The sequence below is a fragment of the Apodemus sylvaticus genome, chromosome 17, assembly GCF_947179515.1.
Source record: "Apodemus sylvaticus chromosome 17, mApoSyl1.1, whole genome shotgun sequence".
Lineage (NCBI taxonomy): Eukaryota > Metazoa > Chordata > Mammalia > Rodentia > Muridae > Apodemus > Apodemus sylvaticus.
Window position 1 is genome coordinate 60,801,793 of NC_067488.1, and position 23,451 is coordinate 60,825,243.

Here is a 23,451-nt window from a genome sequence, read left to right on the forward strand (position 1 = left end):
ATACAATTAGCATATCAAATGATTCCCATGAAGAAGGAAGAAGAGGGCCCTAATCCTGGAAAGGCTTGATCCAGCATTGTAGGGGAGTACCAGGACAGAGAAAAGGGAGGGGGAAAGATAGGAGAATGGATGGAGAGAAGAGGACTTATGGGTCATATGGGGAGGGGGGAACTGGGAAAGGTGAAAGCTTTTGGATTGTAAACAAAGAATATAGAAAATAAAAAATATATATATTAAAAAATAAAAAAAAGAAAAAAAAGAAAGGGGAACTCAACTGAGGAGTTTCTTCAGCTGCATTGGTCTATGGGCCATTTTCTTGATTTCTAGTTGATATAAGAGGGTCTGGCCTACAGTGAGTTGTACCACCCTTGGGCAATTAGTCTTAGGTTCTATGAGGAAGGTATCTGAGCAAGGTGGAGGAAACATTGTTTCTTTGCATTTCTTGCTTTGAGTTACTGCTGTGGCTTCTCTCCATAATCAACCATAGGTCAATTAAACCTTGTCCTTCCAATGTTGCTTTTGCATGGTTTTAAGAGAGCAGCAGAGACCTACTTAGACCAGGGTTGTTTGAGTCCGTTATGCCAGAAGCAGGCATGTTTGTGTCTTTCCACAATGTCAGAGTTTGTATTGAATAACAATATATTTTAGTCTCTCAATTATGACTGTGGAATATTTTCAATTTGGTCTTACATCTTTAAAAATAGCATTATTCATTCATTCATTTATTTATTTATTCGTGTGCATGCATATATGTGTATCATGTCGTGTGTATGTGTGTATACATGTCTGTCATGAGCATGTGCGCGTGGACTGTAATCTGTATCCATGAGCCAAACAAACCCTTTCTCCTTTTAAGTAGCTTCATGTCAGGACGTTTTATCACAGCAACAAGAAATGAAACAGATAGCGTTATATGTCTTGGTAAGTTCTACTTTCTAAGGAGTTTTCCACCTGAATTTGTTTATTAAAATTTATTTTCCAAATAATTTTGTAATAGCTTTTTAATAGCTATATTCTTTAATTATGACATTTTTAATTCATTTAAGTCCTCCCACAAAAGCTGTTTGTGATATCTTTAGGATATTTAATATATTTAATATTTAAATTTAACCTAAATATTTAAATATGTAGATTATTTGAACTGGATTTTGTGCATAAATTTAGAACATAATATTATTATCAAAATTATGTATAGTTTCTAATTATGATGCTCTTTTTAAAATCCTCGGCTGACCAAGCCAGCTCAGGCAGTTAACAGGGTCTCAAGGGATGGAGTGAGGATTGAAAAAAAACCAGTTAGACAAAATTATAATTATAGCCCGTACTGAGGCTGAAGCAGCTTTATGTCTCTCCAGCCTGCTTTTATATCATTCTAGGTACAATTCAAAACACATGGTCAGTTCTTAGATCAAAGACAAAGTAATCAAGCAAAGTAGTAAACAGGCGATCACACAAGAAAGTAATTAAGCAGAGTAATAAGCAAAAAGAGCATGTAAGGAAATAATGCAGCAAACTAGTAAACAGAGCCCCACGGTCACTGTTATCCTTGTCAGAGCCCAGTGACAAGTGCCACTTTAGAAGTGGCACCAAAAGCTCTCGACACTGGATAGCATTCTATTTCTACAATTTTTTTGTCTCAACTGATGCCTTATGCTTTACCGCTTGCATACGATCATACACATACATATGCATATACTTATACCCCACTGTTAGATCTTTGCATTACTTACAATGAATTAAGAAAAATGGTGCTTTAAGAGCACTATTTAATCCACCCCCTGCCCCTTGCCTCTTGCAGCAGGCAGGAGAGCTGGCCTGTAGGCTCTCAAGAGTGGGAGAACCTGCCCTTCCCCCCCTGGTACAGCACTCAGGAGAGTGAACTATGCATCTAGAATGGGGAGTACAGTAGGACTGACTCTAGTAGGAGGGGTGCAGGTGAGTGTGAGTTGGCCACAAGGACAGAAGAGCAGGAGAGAGCTGACCCTAGTGCTATGGGCTCAGGAGAGCTGGTGGCCCAGGGAACGCAACTCCCTCCCAAGTTCAGATTCAGGACTTTGAGCTGACTCACTGCAACATCTGCCTCATCTATGATCTGCTGGAGCTCGTGAAAGGGTGAGTCCGGAAGATCCAAAGCAACAACAGGCTATCCAAGAGGAGTCCTGGTGAGGATACAAGGTTAATAGTGTCGTCGGAGCCGGAGGCCTCCAACCAGACCAATGACTCCTTGCATTTACATTTACAGGTAAGGAAGGGTAGACAAAGGGGTAGACTGTGGGACACACTGACACTGTACAGCTTCCACATTAAGATTTTTAAAAATCTTTGTAAATGTTTTTATGGGGGGGGTTGCAAGGATACAGGGTGGGTATAAGGAGATATGGATATGAGTGGGATTAGGGTCCGTGATGTGAAATTCACACACACACAAACACACACACACACACACAAATCAATTAAAAAGTTTTTAAAAAGAGTGCTATTCAATACATACTTTTGAACATATCAGGTAACATTTCTCAAATATATAATAGAGTCAAATGACTGGCAAAGAACTTTCTTTATAGATCCGCCCCCCAAGTTGTATTAATTACTTGTTATTAGGGGAATACCCTGACAGAAGCAATGTCATAAGAAAGGGGGTTTTGTTTTTTGTTTTTTTCATTTGTTTGTTTTTGTTTTTTTGTTTTGCTTTGCAGTTCCAGGTTACAGTCTGCCATAGAGAAACCATGGTGTGTGTGTGTGTGTGTGTTTATCCACAAAATATTAAGTATTTATTTACAATGGTATTTTTTTCCTGAACCTCCTCATGTCTGACAGATGGAAAATGTTTTCCTATCCTATTTACTTTGACTTTCATAAAGCCACTAGTTTTGTAGAAGACACATCACTGCTATTAACCCAAATGCTTTTGTCACCCTTAAATGTGCCCAGAGAACCCCTGCTAACCGTGATTCTGGTTTATACTAGCCATAAAAATCTATTTTCCAGTACTTCGCTCAAAGCATATACAGAGCGACGACAAAGCACAGCAGGCGTGCCGCCAGGATGGTCAGTGCTGTGTTTGTTTCTTATTTATCCTCCCTCACTCTTCAGAGGCACCCTTTGTCACAGAAACTCCTTGCAGAGGTACAGGCATCACACGGGCAATTTTGTAGCACTCAAAAACAATTTCATTCCTCAGAGATGGTGGTAACCTGCTATTTGTTTCACTAGAGAATTAAAATCGCTCGGGAGGATGTTTGTCGCACCCGGGGGATTCTTTTCTTTGAAATTGCCTGCAATGTCCTTCCACTTGACATCAGTACTGCCAAGTGGGTTTACTGTTCCCACTGCTGGTTGCCATGGACCTTGCGTGTCTATCTCATTTATCGTAAAGGGCGTGGCTCTGAGGTAGGGCACGTGCTCAGATTTATGGGTAGTAATGGCCAATGGTTCGCCCTGTATCTAATCAGAGAGTCATTGTGTTTTAATCATGGATTTTAAGGAGAGGTCTGGGCAAAACCACATTTTAAAAGATCTAAGAATTAGAGGATAGAAAGTTTTGTTTTTTTTTTTTTTTTTTTTTTTTTTTTTTTTTTTTTTTTATGTCTGTTGAACTGTAAATTCTGGTTGGTATTTACGTCTGGTTCTGGCACACTGGCATCTTACTTGTGGTCCCCAGTGCACCACTCCCAGACCTCTGCCACAGCCCCTTATACCCCCGCTTCCCCTTCTTTACTAGATTGCAAGTATGGAGATCGTACCTTACTATTTTGGGGGTGCGATTTCAAAATCCACGCCTTAGATTTAGGAACGCTAAACATAAAATGCATCTATTTTTTTAAAAAAAAGTAAACATTTTAAAGATATTCCATTGGAATATTATTTTATTAAATGAGTGAAATATATTTTTAGAACATTCTTTTCGTAAAGCTTTTTCACATGCTAGCAGGATTTACCCCTCTTCTAGCACTTCTTCCTGCACACTGGTAGACAGAATCAGAATATTGACTGATGGACTGTAAAGCAGTTGTTTGTCATTCATAAAATTAACTTGAGATTGTAAGAGATTAAGAGCCCCGACCTTCAGTGTTACAGACTTTTGGTTAGTACTTGTTTAGAAGTTCTACAATGAAGAATGGGGTTACTGAGTGTTTCTGAATTACTTTGGCATATTTTAGCAAATTAACACTTCTATTTCTATGGAATATCTAGAGGTGTATAATACATGCACGATGGTTATGACATCCTTTCACCAGGAAACCAAAGGTATTTTAGCAATAGACACACTCTATATATAATCCTTTAGCTGTGCCATTCCTATGGTCCTTATTGTTTACCAGGTACAATGAGACAATCAGTCTTTATAGAGAATACTGAAGAGCAATGCATAGTAAATACAGGGTAAAAATTATGTAATAAATAAAATGCCATTAGAATATCCAATCAAAAATCTCTGTGCTTTCTTCTCTTATGACCTGTTAGGAAGTTAAATAATGTGTCTTCTCTATATCTGGTGCATTGGTCAAATCTTATTAATTAATAAGAGAATTACCTTTTTAGTCCTGGAATTTTTAAACTGTACTCTGGTCCATGATAAAGTGAGTAGGCTCCTTGGAATCAGGTTTTTGAGCCTGCTGGTAAGATCTTTTTCATACTGACCATTGAGGTGGTATGAAATGGGATGACCATGGCCCTAGTTTGATGCTAGAAGTGGGATGTGAGGGATGTTTGAAACTTTGACTGTATATGAATATAAATACTGAGTCTCGAGTCTATACTCGAAATTATACTATACTATGAAATTATAAACTTATTTGATTATTCATCTAATGTCTTTTATATTTCTAAGGAAAAATGGCAATTGACTAATCATTGGATGTTAATTTTTTATTATTTTGTGTATGAGTGTTTTTATTTCTGCATGTAAGTTTGTACACAACATGCATACTTAGTACCGACTGAGGTCAGATGAGGTTGTCAGATCCCTGGGACTCGAGTTACCGACAGTTGTGAGCTACCATGCCTGTGTTGGGAATTGAACCTGGGTCTTCTGATTGAACAACAAGCACTCTTATCCACTGAGCTAATTCTCTAGCTGTCGATGATAATTTTAAACCTGAGTGGGCCCAGGGGAGTCATGCAACTTGGGGTTTCTAGAATTCACTGATTGGAGAGAAGCAACTGTAAAAATCTCACACAATCATTCATGTATCATTAAATCAGAATTCTCATTACTCCAACCCAGGCATGATCAAAATGCTGATAGTAATGAAGTCATGCTATATACCTTTATTAAGAAGAAAAGAAGACATAGTCACAAGTGTAATTGCTCTCCCTCTATCACCTCATCTCTTACATTTGCTCAAATCAGCATCATCTGTTACTTAAGGAATGACACAGAGTCGGATGCTTGCAGCCAACCATCGCACTGAGTGCAGGGTCCTCAATGGAGGAGTTAGAGAAAGGACTGAAGGAGCTGAAGGAGTTTGTAACCCCATAGGAAGAAAAACAATGTTAACCAACCAGATCCCCCTCCCCCCCCCCCCACACACAGAGCTCCCAGGGACTTAGCCACCAACCAAGGAATACACATGGCTCAGACTGCATACGTAGCAGAGGATGGCCTTGTCAGGCATCAGTGGGAGGAGAGGTCCTTGGTCCTATGAAGGATCGATAGATGCACCACTGTAGGGGACTTGAGGGCAGGGAGGCAGGAGTGGGTGGGTGGAGGAACACCCTCATAGAAGCAGGGGAGAGGGGATAGGGTAGCAGGTTTCTGGGAAGGGGGAAACTGGGGTAAGGGGATAACACTTGAAATGTAAATAAATTAAAAAATTAAAAAAAAAAAGAAATCAGCTTCCTCTGAACTACCTTTATTTAACGTGCAGTGGACTGACTTAGAGTATAATGAGGTTGTTAAGAACTCCAGTGTGAATTTCTCTATAGACACATTTTTAAGCACTCTGTAAAGCAAGCAAACACACAATTTTGTTTCAGCGATCCAACATGTGATATTGGATGGAGTCAACATGTAATATTGGTTCTGCAGCTTTCCCTAAGCTCGGATTTTATGTGATCCAGTACTTGGGGAATTCTGACTGCCACAGGACTCGCTGAAGGAGACGAGGATTGCAATGCGTTTCTGTATGCATTCCACTAGAAAAAAAATGGGCTGCAAGTACACTGCTTCTCATACAAGAACTAAATATTGATCCTTTTAAACCAGATCCTCTTCAAGCATGGCCATTTGCCAGCTGACTAAAGGAATTCTCTCAGCATGGAAGTGATTTTGAAAGCACTTTATGTGAAACAAACAAACAAAATAGATGCAGGAAGGGATAAGATGAGAACACAGGACACCATGGATTGGGAACTGAAATTCCATTCACTGTGGCTACCCTCCGAGCCAGTGATTCTCAAACATTGAACGACATTGAACGTGTGCTGTCAGTAGAATCGATTGATGAAATAGATTCTGAGGACCTACAACTCAGTCGGTCTGGAATGCTTCTGATAATTTTTATTTGAAAAAAAACTCCTGCTGCCCTTCAAGAGCCCATTGGGACTTAAACATATTTTATTCCAATGATTCTTGGGTGACGTGATTAGTAACTTTTTTTTCTTCAATGTCTCAGGAAAAGCCTTTATGAGATTTAATCTATGTATTATAATTCTTAAAACCAAACAGGGATCTTACTGTAGAGTGTATTGGTATGTACCTATATTACACCTATATTACCAGCATGGGCGGAAACAGAGACAGGTTTAGCTTGAGTTTGAGTCCAGCCTAGCTACTGTGAGCTCCAGGATAGCTTGGGCTACATAATGTGTGAGACTTTGTCTCAAAGCAAAACAAAATAACCCCTCCCCCTGCCTTTTTTAAAATAAGGTAACTGTCACCCAAGGATGCTGCCTTTTTTTTCTCATACCTTAACTCTTTTCCAATCAGCACTGTAAGTGCCATACCCCTAGGCAGAATGCCCTTCTTGCCTTCAAAAGCAATGTGTCTCATGCGTCTGACAGATATCAGCAAAAGGTGCTGCTGGTGTAAGAGAAACATGGCCGGCCTTTTCACAGTCCTAGCTACCCGTTATGCCATAGGGAACATGTACTCTGAGCTATGCTGTATCAAAAAAATCTTGCATTTTTAGGTTCTGGCACTAACTCTTAAACCTGTATTCAGCTTACATCTGACTATGTTTCAAAAGCTGCACCAGATCTGCTTGGTTGGTAACGCTTAATGATAACTCCACTAAGGATATTAGCCCATTAGCAAGATTGAATTCTTTGGTTTAATCTTGCCAATACATTTTTTTCCTACCGAATTAAAAGAACATAGCCAATATTCCAGGGCTTGATTTTGCTATTCTTGTGTTGGAGAAAATATTGCCATTTTTGTTGCTGTCAAGAAATAAATCTATGAGTGTCTCAAGTTTGTATTACATTCAATCTGTGGGACAAGGTTGCTCACGGGGGCAACCTTCATATATTCTCACTAGCTTCTAACTTCAAACTGCAGTCCAGCAATTAGATACCTGAGAGGGAAGTGCAATTTGCTACGACAAGTAATTAGTAAATACACTTCGGGGATTGTTGTGAAATTCACAGATATTTCTGCTATTTCATAGGTCAATTAGGATAGCTACTATATTTAAACTGTTGGAAAGGTTACCAGTGCTGATCCTTCACATCAATCAGATACATTTATTTGCAAAAGGACTTGACTTGAAGGAGAGAAGCCAAAATAAAAGGGGAGGGGGTGGCTCCAGTTTCTAGAGGTCTGCTTGCCATACAAATTTTAGTACAAGATATTTTTATAAATATTATCTCTAAATTCAAATAGTCACACAAGAGAGATTGTCTCATACCCTCAAGGAAGAAGGAGATTTTGTTTGTTTGAGACAGGGTTTCTCTCTGTAACTCTGGCAATCCCGAAACTTTCTCTATAGACCAGGCTATCCTCAAACTTAGAGACCTGCCTACCTCTGCTCTGCCTCCAAGTGCTGGGATTAATGATGTACACCACCACCACCTAACCAAAATAAAGAAATTTGAAAACGGGATAAAATTTCTTTATCATGGCAATACACTGTTAAGTGAATGAGGAACTGGTCGTAGGTGTCAGTCTGCGGTGATCCATGGCTGTTCCTTCGCCTTCATTTGTAGGAGAGCTAAACCCTCCACCCCTCATGTGTCTGTTTGCCCCTATGTGTGAACAGAGTTAAAACTTAACCCACTGCATTTAAAATCTACTCAATTAAACACTAAGATCATATTTTAATGATAAAATACACACCCATTCACAAAGAATTTTCCCCATTAACTTACCAACCATAAATCTCATTAAAGAATAATGGTACAGACATAAATGAGGCAAATCTAAGGACATAATGGACTCACAGGTATTATGGCATTTTAGAAGCCTCTGTCCTTCTGAGGAAACACTAAAGGGGATTTTTCCATGTGCCCATGTGTGTGCAGACATGAGGAAGCTGTAAGATAACCTCGGCTTTCTTTCATCAGATGCTGTCCATTTTAAAACACTTTGAGACACAGTTTTTTAATTGGCTTTATTAAAATATTTATTAAACTGGCTGCCCAATAAACCCTAAGCTCCCTGAAATTCACTTGCTACCTCCACCCACACTAGGATTACAAGCATGTGCTACCTACTATCCCTGGATGTTTTTTAACATGTGGGGTCAAATTTATGTTCTCATGTTTACAGACATTTAACCACTCACGTATCATTCCAACCCCATGAGCCACTAGCAAATGGAAGACCTTCAAAACTCAATGATCTGAGCTTTTCCATAGAATTACTAGAACTGCATGATTCAGATGAAATAAGTAAGAAAACAATATATAGCACAACTTCACATCTTCATTTGACAACAATGAGTTTATAAAATTTTTACTTGTAGAAAGAACAGAATATTGTAGAGAGATAGTTGACATAGCTGGTATTCTTAATTTCTGATTCAGTAACACCACTTTCTTTGATGTCTCCCCTATTTATGTTTCCTTGTGTCTAACTTTATGTCTAACTTTACCACATTCAAAAGGATATGTTTAGAAAAGTGAATTTATTAGCAATACTTTGTTAGCTTCAACTATAGCTTTTTGCATTAAATTGTTTCACTAGTCATTACTGCAGAATACAATATAAATTAAAGGTTACTAAATAACTCAAAAGTCATGTGGTGTGTGTGTGTGTGTGTGTGTGTGTGTGTCTGTGTGTATGTTACACCAGAGATTAGAATATGCCACCAAAAGTTTAGGCACAGAATCAAATACCACTGAGTTTATGTGACTCTTGTCTTTGCATTGTTGAGAATGGAATTTTTCTTGCAGTGTAAAGACAATATGGCTGCCAGATGACTGTGTCCTTTCATAACCCCACTTTAAAAGTTAAAGGCCATAACCAGAGTCATCAATAGTATATATCACCATTTTTATAAATAACACTGGGTCATTTAAGTCTCCCAATGATTATGTAAGACATCAAAGTAAAGGAAAACAATATTTTTGCCCTTTGAAAATAGAGCTGACTCCATTATCTGACCTTCCTTCTACTCTACGAAACCCTACCATTATAGCTCATCCAAATGTCCTCATCTATTAAATTTGAGCATGTCCGTGGACATCAAGATCCAGGACTGCATCTGAGCTCTGCTCCACAGAAAACAAATGCTCAGTTTCCAAATCTACTGTAATATTTTCTGAGTAAGAAAGCCGATTAAATAAGCTATATAGAGCACTCAAGACTGACTCCGATTTCCTTTATGGTGAGTCTTTTCATTGACTTTCAACTTTTGTGTTATATCAGAATTCTAAAAATATCATCTGTGTTCTTTGCCAAGTAGATATGCCATGGAAAATTTGACTTTGATGCTTAACTTCAGCACTTCATAGATTGATTCATGTTACATCTACAAAAGATGCCATTTTGTAGGGTTTAATAACACTAATTCAAGCTCTGGAGGGCAACAGGTTCATCCATGAACTAACAAACCCCTCATTGTAGATCTATGCCAGCTACAAAAGCAGTGTAAGCTCATCTTTACCTTCTGTACTCAAGCTGCATATGCTGTTTTGTGACTCATTAGATACCCGAATCTGGTCTTGGTGTGAACTCATCTAATAACAAACCCTGCTAATCTGTTTTAGACAGATATACCATATTTATACTGCATGTTACTAATTTACACAGAAATACAAATTATACTTTGGTACTCCAGACAGATATTTAGCCTTCTAAAACTTCATAAACTCGATATCTGTGTCTAAAACATTTCTGGTCTAGTGTGCTTTGTGAAGTGGATGATAGGATCCTATCAGATGCTGGCCTTTCCTTAAGCCTCTAGTATTTTATTGAGGTATTTGACAGTAAACACACTCAGTATATTGTCACTGGTTGCTCATCCATTGGCATGTAGGCACACTTGACAATTGCACACATATCTAACCATGTAGATGTGCAATCTTCATAATGTGAAATTTGCAGTATTCTGAAAGATCAGTGTTGACTTAGAATAAGACTGGTGACATAAAAAGTTTCAGAAGGTAACAAACATTTGTTTTAATTTTTTCAGTAGCCTTAAACACCACCACAGGTAGTAGAGAATTATATGCTCATGCCCCAAATGGATGGAAGCCTTCTATCAGGTACACCTGCCACTTAAAATAAATTGGTTTGAGAACACAGTTGTGTCATGAGTTTAGCAAGATCCAAGCAGAATAATTTAGTTGACTTTTAATTCAGTTCCATTCTTATGACTTATGACTTCAGGCAAGTTACCTAAAATATCTAGTTCTCCCTTATTATTTGTATACTCTAAACCATGAGGCAAGGCTAGTATTGGCTAATGTGTGTGCTGAAGGGTGGCTGCTACAGGAAGAAGCCCAGAAGTGTTGCTTCTCATCATACTGTTTCCATGTATGCCATGAAGATGATCATACTATGAGACCACAGAATTATGCATAATTAATTCTCAGCCGTTCAAGAGAGTTTTCATTATATACGATGGATGTACAGACATATTTTCCTATTAATAGGTCAATTATGCCATGATTTTTAAGCACTGCCATTTATAGTAACCAAGGTTTTTGTCCTGTGAGCAAGCCACATCAGCTGCTCTCAGCACACCCAGGAAAGCCTCTTAGCTGATTCCTGTGAGGATTTGAAGAGAATTGGAAACTGGAAAATAGAAGCTATGATTGAATAGAAAATGGCTTTTTGCCACTTTATAGAACACCGAATTTTGAGCTCTGAAAGAATCCTCACCTTGATATGACCCTTTTCACTAGGCATGGCTTCTAAAGCATGTTGTGTTGGGAATACTTGCTCTGTGGTGTGGATAGAATTATTCTTGAATGATTCCATATTTTATGGCTCTGTCATTCAATCTGCACATGAGATGTTTTAACCCATAGCCCTGTAAGTATCTTAGTGCCATACAAATCAGATTATTAAAAAAAAAAAAAAAGTAAAAAAAAAATCAGGGAAATAGGACAGAGGGCGATCTTACTATTAGAAATTCTGGTATTTCTATCTTGTATGTGAAGTCCTAATAAGATGAAGTGACTACAGATGACCAACAAAATGAATATTCTATCTATCTATCTATCTATCTATCTATCTATCTATCTATCTATTATCATCCATCATCAATCATCTATCCTCTATCTACCTACCTATCTCAATCACCTATCTATATGTTACTTTTGACATATGATATAGTCACAACTATCTTTGAACTTTCGGTGTAACTCAGGCAGACTTTGGACTTGCAATTCACCTGCTAGGATTATAGCTGTGATCCATCGTGTCTGACACTCTATGGGGTTTTAAAATGACCCTGGGTTTCTACAAGTCAAAGAAGTCTGGTTCAGCCAAATGCTGTGACTTTTAACAACAGAGGGGAAAGTGCAACTTTAACCAAAACTGAAGGGCTTAGTTTAACTTTGATCCATCCTTATCAAATGCTGGGTATTCCACTAAGCAAGATGAGAGCAAAACAAATTTTAAAAACTTTCTGGTTTTACTAGAGATTTGGAAAGATGCAGACACTTTTTATATAGAATCTGCCTCATCATGAAATACTGAAAATTCAGTTTCCTGCCATCACAAGGATTATACAGGACTCACTTTGTCTTAGAAGATAATGACATACACTTAAAACAGGACAGAATGTGGGCTGGAGAAATGGCCCAGTAGTTGAGGGTATCTGTGGTTCTCTCAGAGGGCCCAAGTTCTGTTCCCAGAACCTGTATTATGGCTTCTAAGCATCTGGAATTTTGTTCCAGGAGATCTAACTTCCTCTTCTCATATACTCACACAGATAAATCACTCATACCCAGAGAACAAATGTATAAAATATAAAATAAACAATTTTATACATGAATGATTATAACAGCTTTGAAACATGTAATAACACGTTGTATCACAAATGCATCGAGATCAGGGTTGTCCAATTAAGGCCAAGGACAAATCAAAAAGAGAAGATGGCATGAAGAGAGACAGTACAGAATGACAAACAAACAGACAAACAAACAAACCAAATACCATGTTCAAGTTTAAAACTCCAAACGTCACAGAGAACCTTGATGCTATGTCAACTTGCTGGCAAGGGAGGCAAGAAGTTCACTTTCTTTTACCAAACACAAACAAACAAACAAACCCAAAAAACAAAAAACAAAATAACAGGAAGAAACCAAAAACGCAAAAAAGACAGGCACTAGTTGCCAAGACAGTGAAACAATTCCAAAATCACATTCTAGATTAAACTTAACTATATATGAAGGAATTTAGTAGAAGAGTTAAAGAAATAATTTTGTTTTAGAATGATAATATCAAGAAAAGATTGAATTTAATTTTTTTTAAAAAATCTCTGTTGGAAAAAAAATACTTTCAAAACCAATAGACAAAAAGGTAAACAACAAATGGCTAAAATGATCCATATAATACACTATATTTTTTTTTAACAAAAGCACACATGAGGAAATATTTCAAGGAAAAAAATTGTGCTATACATCACATGAATGTGAGGACTGGAAGTAGCCCTGCAGGGGTGACAATGTCACAATGGTTAGAAAAGACAGGAGCAAAGAAAGGGGAATTGTGATATATGCTGTCTATACAAGAAAGTTTAGAAAACACCAATCATGCTGTATAAATGCAAACAATATGAGAAAAGTTGTTAAGTAAAGCAGTCAACAATGAAATACTCAACAGAATTCCAAGCGAAGAGCCCAAAATAAATAGAGAAGATTCATTTTGTGACCCATAAGAAAATTTATCTCAAAAATAAAAGGCTTCTGGACTCAAAGCAGAAAACACACATGCATCGCTAAAAAATAAATTTGAAAACTGATATAAATGTCATGACAATCAAATTATAAATGGATATCGATATATTAGCTTTAGGTAACAGAACTAATAAGATAAACTCATCTGTCAAATTTGATAACAAGCTTAAAGAGAATCACTGTATCTTCATACCTCTACATATAAAAACAAAACTCATCCCACAGGAATCCACAGAACCTTTAAACACTTCCAGAAGCAAATACAATGCATGCTATAATCTCCATCATTGGTGATATGAAGTTATCCATTTAATTAGCTAGGGTTCCTTGGAAAACAACTGATTGGTCAAGGGATACATCTGAAAAATATTTGTGAGAAAGCAAGGGCACCAGAATAGACTGAGATATTATTAAAGGCTAGCCTGGGTGGCTTACTAGCCCTGCCCAATAAATGAACCTGTAGAGATACCCTGCCTCAAACAAGGTAGTTCAAGTATTAGTCCTGTGGCTCCCCTGAACCATTCTCTGTAAGTACCATACTCTTCTGAGCCAACAACAATGTTCCATTGGTCCAACTGTGAGAGCTCCTGGCCTTACAGACACGTGCAGTGAACAGGTTAGGGCATCTGGATGGGACTTAACAACATCTAATTCCGTGCTGCCTATTAAGGTTAATTTTAGCGGCAAGGATGAAAAAGTCTAACACAATGAAAAGACAATGACTGGAACAGAGACAACACTGTACCCTTTTGGCTCCAGCCTTAAGCCTCTCTGCTCCTTCCTATTACTCTTGTGTCTTTGTGTATTTTCTTTACCACCAAAGATGACTGTGCAGACCTCAGACAGAGGACAATTTCCTAGACCCGAACAAAGGAAGAATGGAGGACTAAGGTGCTAACTCCAGTTATGTACCAGTTGGTCCTACCTGCTTTGGGAGACTGGTTGAGAATTTTAGTATCTGCCTTGGGTAGGAGTGGAAGGCAGGTAAGAATGGCGACTTGGACTAGCTCTACATGTGCAGTGGTCGCCAAGCTAACCAACTTCACTCATGATATAAATGAATCTTACAAAGAACAGAGTCAATTTTACTATTATGTCCTACTTATGAAATGCCAGAGGAAAAATATGCATAATTAGGTAATAGGCCCAAGATATACTGAACAGGTACAATGTGTACTTTCAATGCTTGTTTCCCTAAGAATCGATAAAATGCAGAAAATTCTAAGTTTAAACTGGCCAAACATAAAATATTTAGAAGGTAGGCTTGAATAGCAAGTGTCTTTACCTACTAAGCCTCTCTCGCTGGCCTCTGCTGTTTAGTTTTGAGATAACATAAGCTGGACTGAAATCAAAACATCAACCTTAGCCAAGTATCCTAAGAACATTAAAAAAAATAAATTTTGAAAAGACTTTAAAGGGTTCTGGAAGTAGTGGGACACACATCCAGTCCCAGCACTCTATTTTGGGGTGCTGGGGTTAGAGAGATCTCACTATGTCTCTGTAGCTGGCCTGGAACTTCCTCTGTAGGCCAGGCTAGATTCAGAGATCAGTCTGTCTCTTCCTTCTGAGCACTGGGAATAAAGGCGTGCACACCTATACCTGGCAGTTCAAATGCTTTTGAAACAGAGGCAGGAGCGTCTCTGTGAGCTCAAAGCTAGCTTGGTCTTCCAAAGGAAGTTCCAAGCCAGCTGGAGCTATATGATAAGACCCTGTCTCATAAAACATTTTTTAGTGACATTGATGGTATTCAATGGTATTGTTTCACAGGATACAAGCAAAAAACATATAAATACTTACATGACTGGATATATGATATAACAGTATTATCACTGCTTACTAAAAGCAATGCAAAGGTTTAACTAGCGAGGATGGTAGTTTACTACTGTGGATATATTAATTATGTTGACCTGTGTGAATTTACAGCTGCTAACCACTTCTAATCTCAAACAGGAATTTATGCCATAAAGTCTACAGAAGAATCATATCATTCATTCAGTACTACAGCATATACATTATGCATGCACATACACACACGCACACACACATACACAAACACACACACACATTTAATACTAAGATATTACATACAAAATATATATAGTAAAAAAAAAAAAACCCAGAAAACATAACACACAGATTCAGCAACTCCTTGTGGTCTTATCTAACAAATACAAACACTTTTACATACCTTAGTATTTAGTTGTGAATTTCCATGAGTTGCGGAATCATTATTTAAATTTTCTCATTAAGTTCTGGTAAAGGAAAAAAATGAGTGTGTAGCCCACGGGCCTTACATGTGAATCCTTTACTAAGTTTCTGACTTCTGAGGGACAGGCATTTGGTGTGTGTAATTATATTCTTGGTGCAGGAAAACCAACACCAAAAAGCATTGAATTAATGACCAAAAGGTATTTATATTATGAAATGAAAAGTTTTAAAGTTGCAAATGGGGACAGAGAAAAATCTGGCCCTTTAATTGTTTGTCACACTATCAAGGACAGTTAAAATAGTTTTATGCCTTTCTTCCTTGAGGCAAGCGTTTTATTTCCTAATGCTCCCAGCATGAAGGGTATCTGTTGAAGTGTTATGAGGTGTTACATCAACATTCTGATTATGTTTAAAAACATTTGGTTCCATTTCAAAAGTGTAACTGTATGAAAGATGATGCTCACCCACTTCATAGATAGAAAAATACATATCCTGTGAGTGAACATGTCTGCCCAATGTTGGATATAGTTTCCTGTCATATTTCACTCCCAGATAGTGCGCTCTGACATCTCATTGCTACCCTTTATCGATTCATTATCTAAGCTTCACAAGTTGCAAAAACCGAGTCCTTGGTGATCAGGCTGGTGGGCTGCCTGGGAGACTGCATGGCAGCCCTGACGTGAGTTATTTTCTTCTCCCCAGCAAAGAAGGGCATTTAAAAGAAAATCACCAACTAAAGAGGCTTTAGTGCAAAATGAGACTGCAATGCACATTTGCTCAGAGATCATATTAGTGTCTCTTCTGAGGAAAGGCAAGGAGAAGCACTGGAGTGTTAATAATTTGCCAACAATGGTTTTTATCCAAATGTTTGGATAAGCTGACAGGAATTAATTCTGTAAAAACCCTTTCAGATGATTTCACCAATGTCAGCTTCTTGATCCAAGAGCCTTCTTTGGGGCTCCTTCTTAACACGCAAACGCTGGTTTGGGCTTCATAACAATGAATGAATGAAATGAGCATTTCATGTCTCTCTGCCCTTATAAGTTGATTAACATTTCTGATGGGCAATATAATTTATTTCAAGTCACTTTTAAGCAGTAATGAATAATGAGTGAATTTATATACTGTTTGCTGTAGTTTTTTTTCCTCATGCTGTAGATGGGAGACCCTGGGTAGAATACGTGTTGGCTCACAGCTCACCCTGGTTCTCTTGGACCTACACTCTCTGTTGTCCTTTTCCACATTCAAGGACATTTAAGGTAAATGTCTAGAAATAGTAAAATTAAAAAAAATTGGTTTTATTAACTTTTGAGAATTTTAGACAATGCGTTCTGAACTTACTCACTCACATCCCAAATCCTTGTCTTAATACCTTCTCCATCCTCCCCTCCTTTCCTACCAACTTTGAGACTATTTCCTTCTCCTCCTTCTTCTCCCGTTTCTTTCTTCTTTCTTTATCAAGTCCAGATGGTGATGCCAAGCTCTATCATGGGATTGAGGTCTGCTCTGTTACATGACCACACTACCGGGGACCACATACCAAACCAAAACCAACACCCTGAGTCTCTCTCTCTCTCTCCCAGCATCAATCCCATGCTAAATAGCTCAGATTCAAAACTACAATTGCTGATTCCCTTTCACACTACGAAACACTGTAGGCTTCCAGTTGTCTGGTGAACAAAGTAGTCCTTAGTGAGATTAGGAGTCAGCTGTCCATTCTTGGATATGAACTTAGCTTGTGAATAGAGGTGGGCCAGCAGGATATATCTATGAACAATGAAAGATGTTTCTAATCTTAGTATTTTGTTGACTGATGTCATAAATGATTTGCAAATTTTGAAATACAAACCCTGCCGGGCGGTGGTGGTACACACCTGTAATCCCAGCACTCTGGGAGGCAGAGGCAGGCGGATTTCTGAGTTCCAGGACAGCCTGGTCTACAGCGTGAGTTCCAGGACAGCCAGGGCTATGCAGAGAAACCCTGTCTCCAAAAAACCAAAAAACGAAAACAACAACAACAAAACAAAACAAAAACAAAACAAAACAAAAAAAGAAATACAAACCCCATCGTTCCGGCGCATTATGTTGACTGGTCACACAGAGCTCACAAACCCAAAGAGGTCTTGCTTCCTGCATTCAGCGTCCATCTCAGTCAGAAACAAGTGACCTGAGAACAGTGACTCAGACATGCATTCAAACCTGGACTCCTGATAGGTTGAAAAAATTTCAAAAATCTTTTTAGAGAATTTGAAATATATATGGCGGCAAAATCTGGCACAGTCTAAGGCTTATAATTTCCTATGGTGTGGTTGTATTCACACATGTTTTGTGTTCCAGAGAAAAGGTTCAAGGGAGTCTCAGAACAGGACACAAAGAAGATAACAGGCCTCAAGTGTGGTGTGGAGGTGGCTGTTCTTAGTCCCATTGGTGTTTATTGAATATTTAGCTACAATTGCAGATTATATCCAGTTTGAACAAAAACAACCCTATCTAGTCTGTATTTTGGAAGGACATATCTTTTCACATATGCACCTTGTCCCCTGTAGATCTGCTTACTGCAGTTTGAGAACCATGTGTCGCAAAGACTGGGTACCAGCTCCAAAACCATCTCAAGCACGATGGTTGATTTGATCTCATCTCTAGGATTAAAGGAAGGAGTCTTCATTTCATGATCAAGTGGCCTGCAAAACAGTTCTTATCAAGAAGGCTTTTTGTCATGCTTAGTAATTCTTTTAGTGCACACCAGGGTCCCTCTTTCCACGCACCTCGCCTTCTGACATTTCCATTAAAGTATATTAAAAAAATACGTGTTGACTGATTAACACAGCCCTTTAAAAGCCCCACTAAAAGCCATATTCATGAATCAAAGTCAGCGAGCACCACTGGTAATTAACTTGACACAATTCTGCTTTCCAAGGTAATCATCCTCTGGCTGCTTTGTATAATCACTGTCAATTCGGATACACAAAACAACTGGAGTCCACTAAAAGGGAGAGAGAAGCCTAAAGCTAGGGATTAAGCCAACTTCTTCAGCTGGGAACACATTCTGATTAAAATCCTAGAGGTCGGGCAACAGACACATTCAAAGCATTGATCTCAGAGTCACAAAAGCAGTCCTCATAAGGTCACACTGCTGGTGGGGGTTGAATGTGAGCCCAGTAATAAATTCACCAGGGCTTTGCCATGGGAAGAACAGGAGATGGTTCAGGCTCCAGCAGTGAGATGGGCCCCTCGCTGTGTGTGATTTTGAAGAAGCTACCGCACCTCTTTCAGCTCGATTCCCATTAGGAAAAATTACTTAATGGAGTTTGCACATTTAAGATTTAAATGAATAAAAAGATGACTTCAGTGGATTGCTTGGAATTCGGTAGAGTCTAGATAACAATCACATATTACTATAATGTCGGTGACATTACTAATTATCCCTGTCAAGTACAAAAATTAGTATAATGTAAGCGCAGCTAGGAACCTCACTAGATAAAAGCATGTGCCCCTCAGGACTACTGTCCTTCCTGAGTTCATGTTCTGCAACCCACATGGTGAAAGGGGAGGAGGCTTCTCATCCCCTGCCCCACCAACTCACCTCAGTAGTCCTCTGACTTGCGGGGGTGGGTGGGAGGAGCACCCACATGTGTACACTACACACACCAAAGAAAACAGTAAAAAACCCAATGTGATGACTTACCATGAAATATAAAATGAATCGCTCCTAAGATTTAAAAATGAAGAATAACTACACTGGTTACAACGTTTGGAGGAAAAGTTGATTTTATAGATTTTTATTTTGCAAAAATCACCTTTCAATAATTCATCAACTAATTTGAGTCTGTTTATTTCTATTCATTTATCTGTTTGTGTGTGTGTGTTGTTGCTGCTGTTGCGTTATTGGTGTTGTTTCAATTTGTTGAGACAGAGTCTCCTGAAGATCAGGCCTCTGGTTTTCTAAATAGTGGAGGGTGACCTCGAACTCCTGCCCCTCCTGCCCCTACCTCCCAGATGCTGGGATTGTGCGTACACACTACTGTGGCTGGCACATGAGTCTATTTAGTTAAAGAGCATGAGCACACTTATGCAACAAGAAAAGCATAGTGCTGAATAGTAGCGAAGGCAATTGTTTCATTGTAAACGATATAGTTGATCCACAATATTTATCCAAATTTCTTATATTGTTTATGTACTTTTACTCTCTTATAAAATCTTATGCCTAATAAAATGATTTCTTTCTTTAAACCATTTAACCCTGTGTGCCCACCCCAGCACAGCCTCTCTGCTCTCTTCAAGTGATGTTATGTTGTTCTTCGTGTGGTTTCTTCACTACCGAGGATGACTGTACAGACTTTGGACAGAGGACAATTTCCTAGACACGAACAGAGGAAGAATAGAGGACCAAGGGGAAAGCCAATGAGGGTGTACACACTCTATCTGTGGAGTGTTCCTGGAAAGACCAGTCAGTGATTTCCAGTTGTGTATCAGAGGTCAGAAGGGGTATTAAGACCTTTAATATTTCCTCTACCCTATAACCAGCCAAACAACAAGAAGAAACACAAATCATACTTTTGACAAAACTGGTAACAACTTGATTTTAAATACCAATTTGAGGTGAACTTGTTAGTGATTTTCAGTTCAGGTGTGAGTACTGACGGAACATACACAAGACATGACATGTGAGTACCTCTCCCTGCACCTTTATAGATATGTTGTCATGTCTCAGACACGTCTAGCTAAGCCTGCTGTCTAAATCACTGGGATGTGCTGAGAAGAAAATCAAGTCTGTAGCTTGACTTGATGGATACATGTTCTACTCACCATTGGAACTCTCCTGTCCTGCATTTGTTCTTAGAGAGATGCTATGGGGGTGAATCTTACTGAGGAAATCAAAAGCCAGCAGCTTGCTGCCTTTGAAGGCGAAGAGTTTCTAATGGTATTGCAGAAACCTGTCTGAGAAAGGTGGAACAGGGAAAGCTACCCTCACCATCATCACAGGAGAAGGAGAAAGAAAAGAGCAGAGCACAGAGATAGGAGCATGTTCTTCTAAATATGCTGTAACTCTAAAGGCACAGATACAATGACAATCGGCGTTAGAGTAGAAAGCCAGGTGCACTTGGGCTGGGGAAGATATGGCCAATATAAACACACAACTGTTATTTCAAAGGGAAAATGAGATGGTTTATTCTGGAGCCAAATATGAATGGCCATGGCCTAGGAGCATGGATTCAAGTTATCCCAAATATCATGTTCCAATACTTTTGAAGTTCTTATAATAGCAAAACAAAATGTCATAATGCATTCATAGTAAATACAAGTAGCACACACCTAACCCAACCAGTGTAAGGGTAGTAATAGCATTTTTATAGGATAACCAGCTGGGGAGGAGAAATATACAGTATAGTAAGACAAGCTGAGTAAGAACACTTTGTCAGGAATATAAGATTAAAACTTAAACTGCAGCTGAAAACAGTATTTTCCTCAGGAAATAAAAATGAATGAATTCAATCTTGGACAAACCGGGCCAGCTCCCCAAGTAAAGTCTGCTCACATCCTCAGTTTCGGCCAGTTCCCCTTCAAAGTCACTGGAGACTGTCACATGTACTGTCTTTCGAAACAAAGTGTGTATTTGTAGAAGTACATCCATTGTACTGAAGATGGGAAGAAGAGTTATAGATGTCTCTAGATTTAAAATAGCTCTGAAATATGCTATAAATTCTTAATTAAAATGACAGAGGTCTTTCCTTCCTTTTTCTTTCTCCAGCCTATCTGAGATACACTCCCTCCAACTCCTGCCTTGTCACTACCCAATCAAATTGACAGTTCCTTTTTCGATTATCATATCTATCTATCATCTGTCTATCTATCTATCTATCTATCTATCTATCTATCTATCTATCTATCTATCTACACAAATACATAAACGCAACCTACTGAGTCCACTTTTGCTGTTTGTGTGTATATGGCTTCAGGGCTGGCCAGTTTGTGTTGGGTAACCAATAAGGGGGCTCAACCCTGGGAGAAGCTAATTCTCCCTTTCTCAGAAGTGATTCTTTTTTATTTTTTTTGAAGTTCTTTGTCTAATGGTGGGACTTGCGACATTTTTTCCCTTCCATGTTATCATGTTGTTTGTTTTTTTAATTGCCACTGTTCTAGTTGTATTTATAAGGCCATTTCTAGAAGAGACTTTCACAGTAGACTTCCTGGTACCCTGTCATTACAATCGCTCTACTTCCTGTTCTGTGATGCGATGCAGGAGCCATAGATGCAGGAGCTGTGATATAGATGCGTTCACCTGGGTGTGGCTCCCCATAATCCTTTGAATGACTGCTAGAAGAATAATTAGCCTCTCCTAGGTCTGAGCCTTGAATCCGGATACACACAAGAATGCAGAATGGTTAGCCTTGAAATAATATGCACACAAAACCTGACTCAGCAGCTTGTATTTATATATTTGCACATACACATACATTCATATACGTGTGGGTGGCATGCAGGAATTACTGTTGGTTAATTAAAGAGGTAATTGGGGGGATAAGAGGGTGCATGTTATCTGAAAGGCCAGTCAGTCTACACGCCAAAGGCTTAAATAGAAATGAGGGCACAGAGCAAGAAGGGGAAGGAGAGAGAGCGGGGTCACCAAAATTATGAATTAAGATGCCTTATAGAAATACACTAGATAGTAGGTTAATGAAAAATTTTAAAGAGAAACAAGAAAATGTAAGGATAAAAATACTCCAAATTCTGAAAAATAAGAAATAACTGAGAACGCGTTTCTGGCATTTAAGTCTCAGGAAGCTTTCTTAAGTAGAACTTAAAAGGTAATAATTATGAAGAAAGATTACAAATTTAAAAATTCTCTTTGACAAAGAGAACTATTAAAGAAAATTTGAAGTCATAGGCTGGAGACGGAGTCTGCGCTAGACATATGCAGAGCCTGTGCTAGGCAGAACCAAAGAGAAACACTGCAAAGGCTGAATGGAAGGAGCTGCCTTTCAGAGAAGCTAACTTCATTCCCGTGTTGGTTTTTTCCTGAAGGAGACAAAATCTAGACCTTTACAGATGTGCAAGTTTACAGATTAAAACGGTACAATTATGTTTATACTATTAAAGATTTTTCTTTTTTTTTTAACAATGTATTTTTTTTTAAAGCGTATTTTGAATTGAAATAGAATGACATGATCTTTTAAGGAGTTTTCACAGACAATGATGAAATGACACAAAATGACTAGTCCTTGCAAAAGGCAGCCAATATCACATTACAGTGGGAAGTTGGCCCCGGATGGTTGGAATGAACCATGTAACCTAGCCACGAGTGAAGGGTGCCAATAATGCCCTCCTGCTGTTTGGTGGTAAAAGAGCCTCAGGGAAGCTCTGCCCATCCTGCCCTTTCACTGTGCGACAAGGTGACTGCCAAGTTGAACTCAACAATGGCTTAGTGGTCAAAAATGAAAACATTTGGTAGGATCCTATTTCACCATAATAGCTCCTTTGCTCTACAGCCGAAATAGAATTTACAAAGAGGGGACAAAGAAGCTCCTGTGCCTTTGGTTGTGTTTATCCAGATTAACATGTATTTGATTGCTTAATATTTTAGAAGTGGCGTGCCTTTCCAGCAGGTAAAGTTTGTTTCTGTTGACTTTGAACTCTTCTACCATGTCTACATCTTGTTTTGTATTTGCAAAGAGCAAAGTATGAGACCTGAGCCCAAGGACAGAGTAGAAGGGATTTGTCCATGTCCTTTGCTTCTATTCTTTCAGGAGGACTGGTTTTCATACTAGGCTTCTTGACCTTGAGGGCTGGCTGGTGAATGGTGTTCAGCTAGCTTTACTCATCCACTAATGGACTATCTCTTATGTGCCTGACATTGAGTTAAGCCCTGATGCACAGCACTTGCACAGCAAATGCACAGCTCATCTGCAACAAGGAAGTTACACAGTGATAGATAAGATCCAACCATACCCT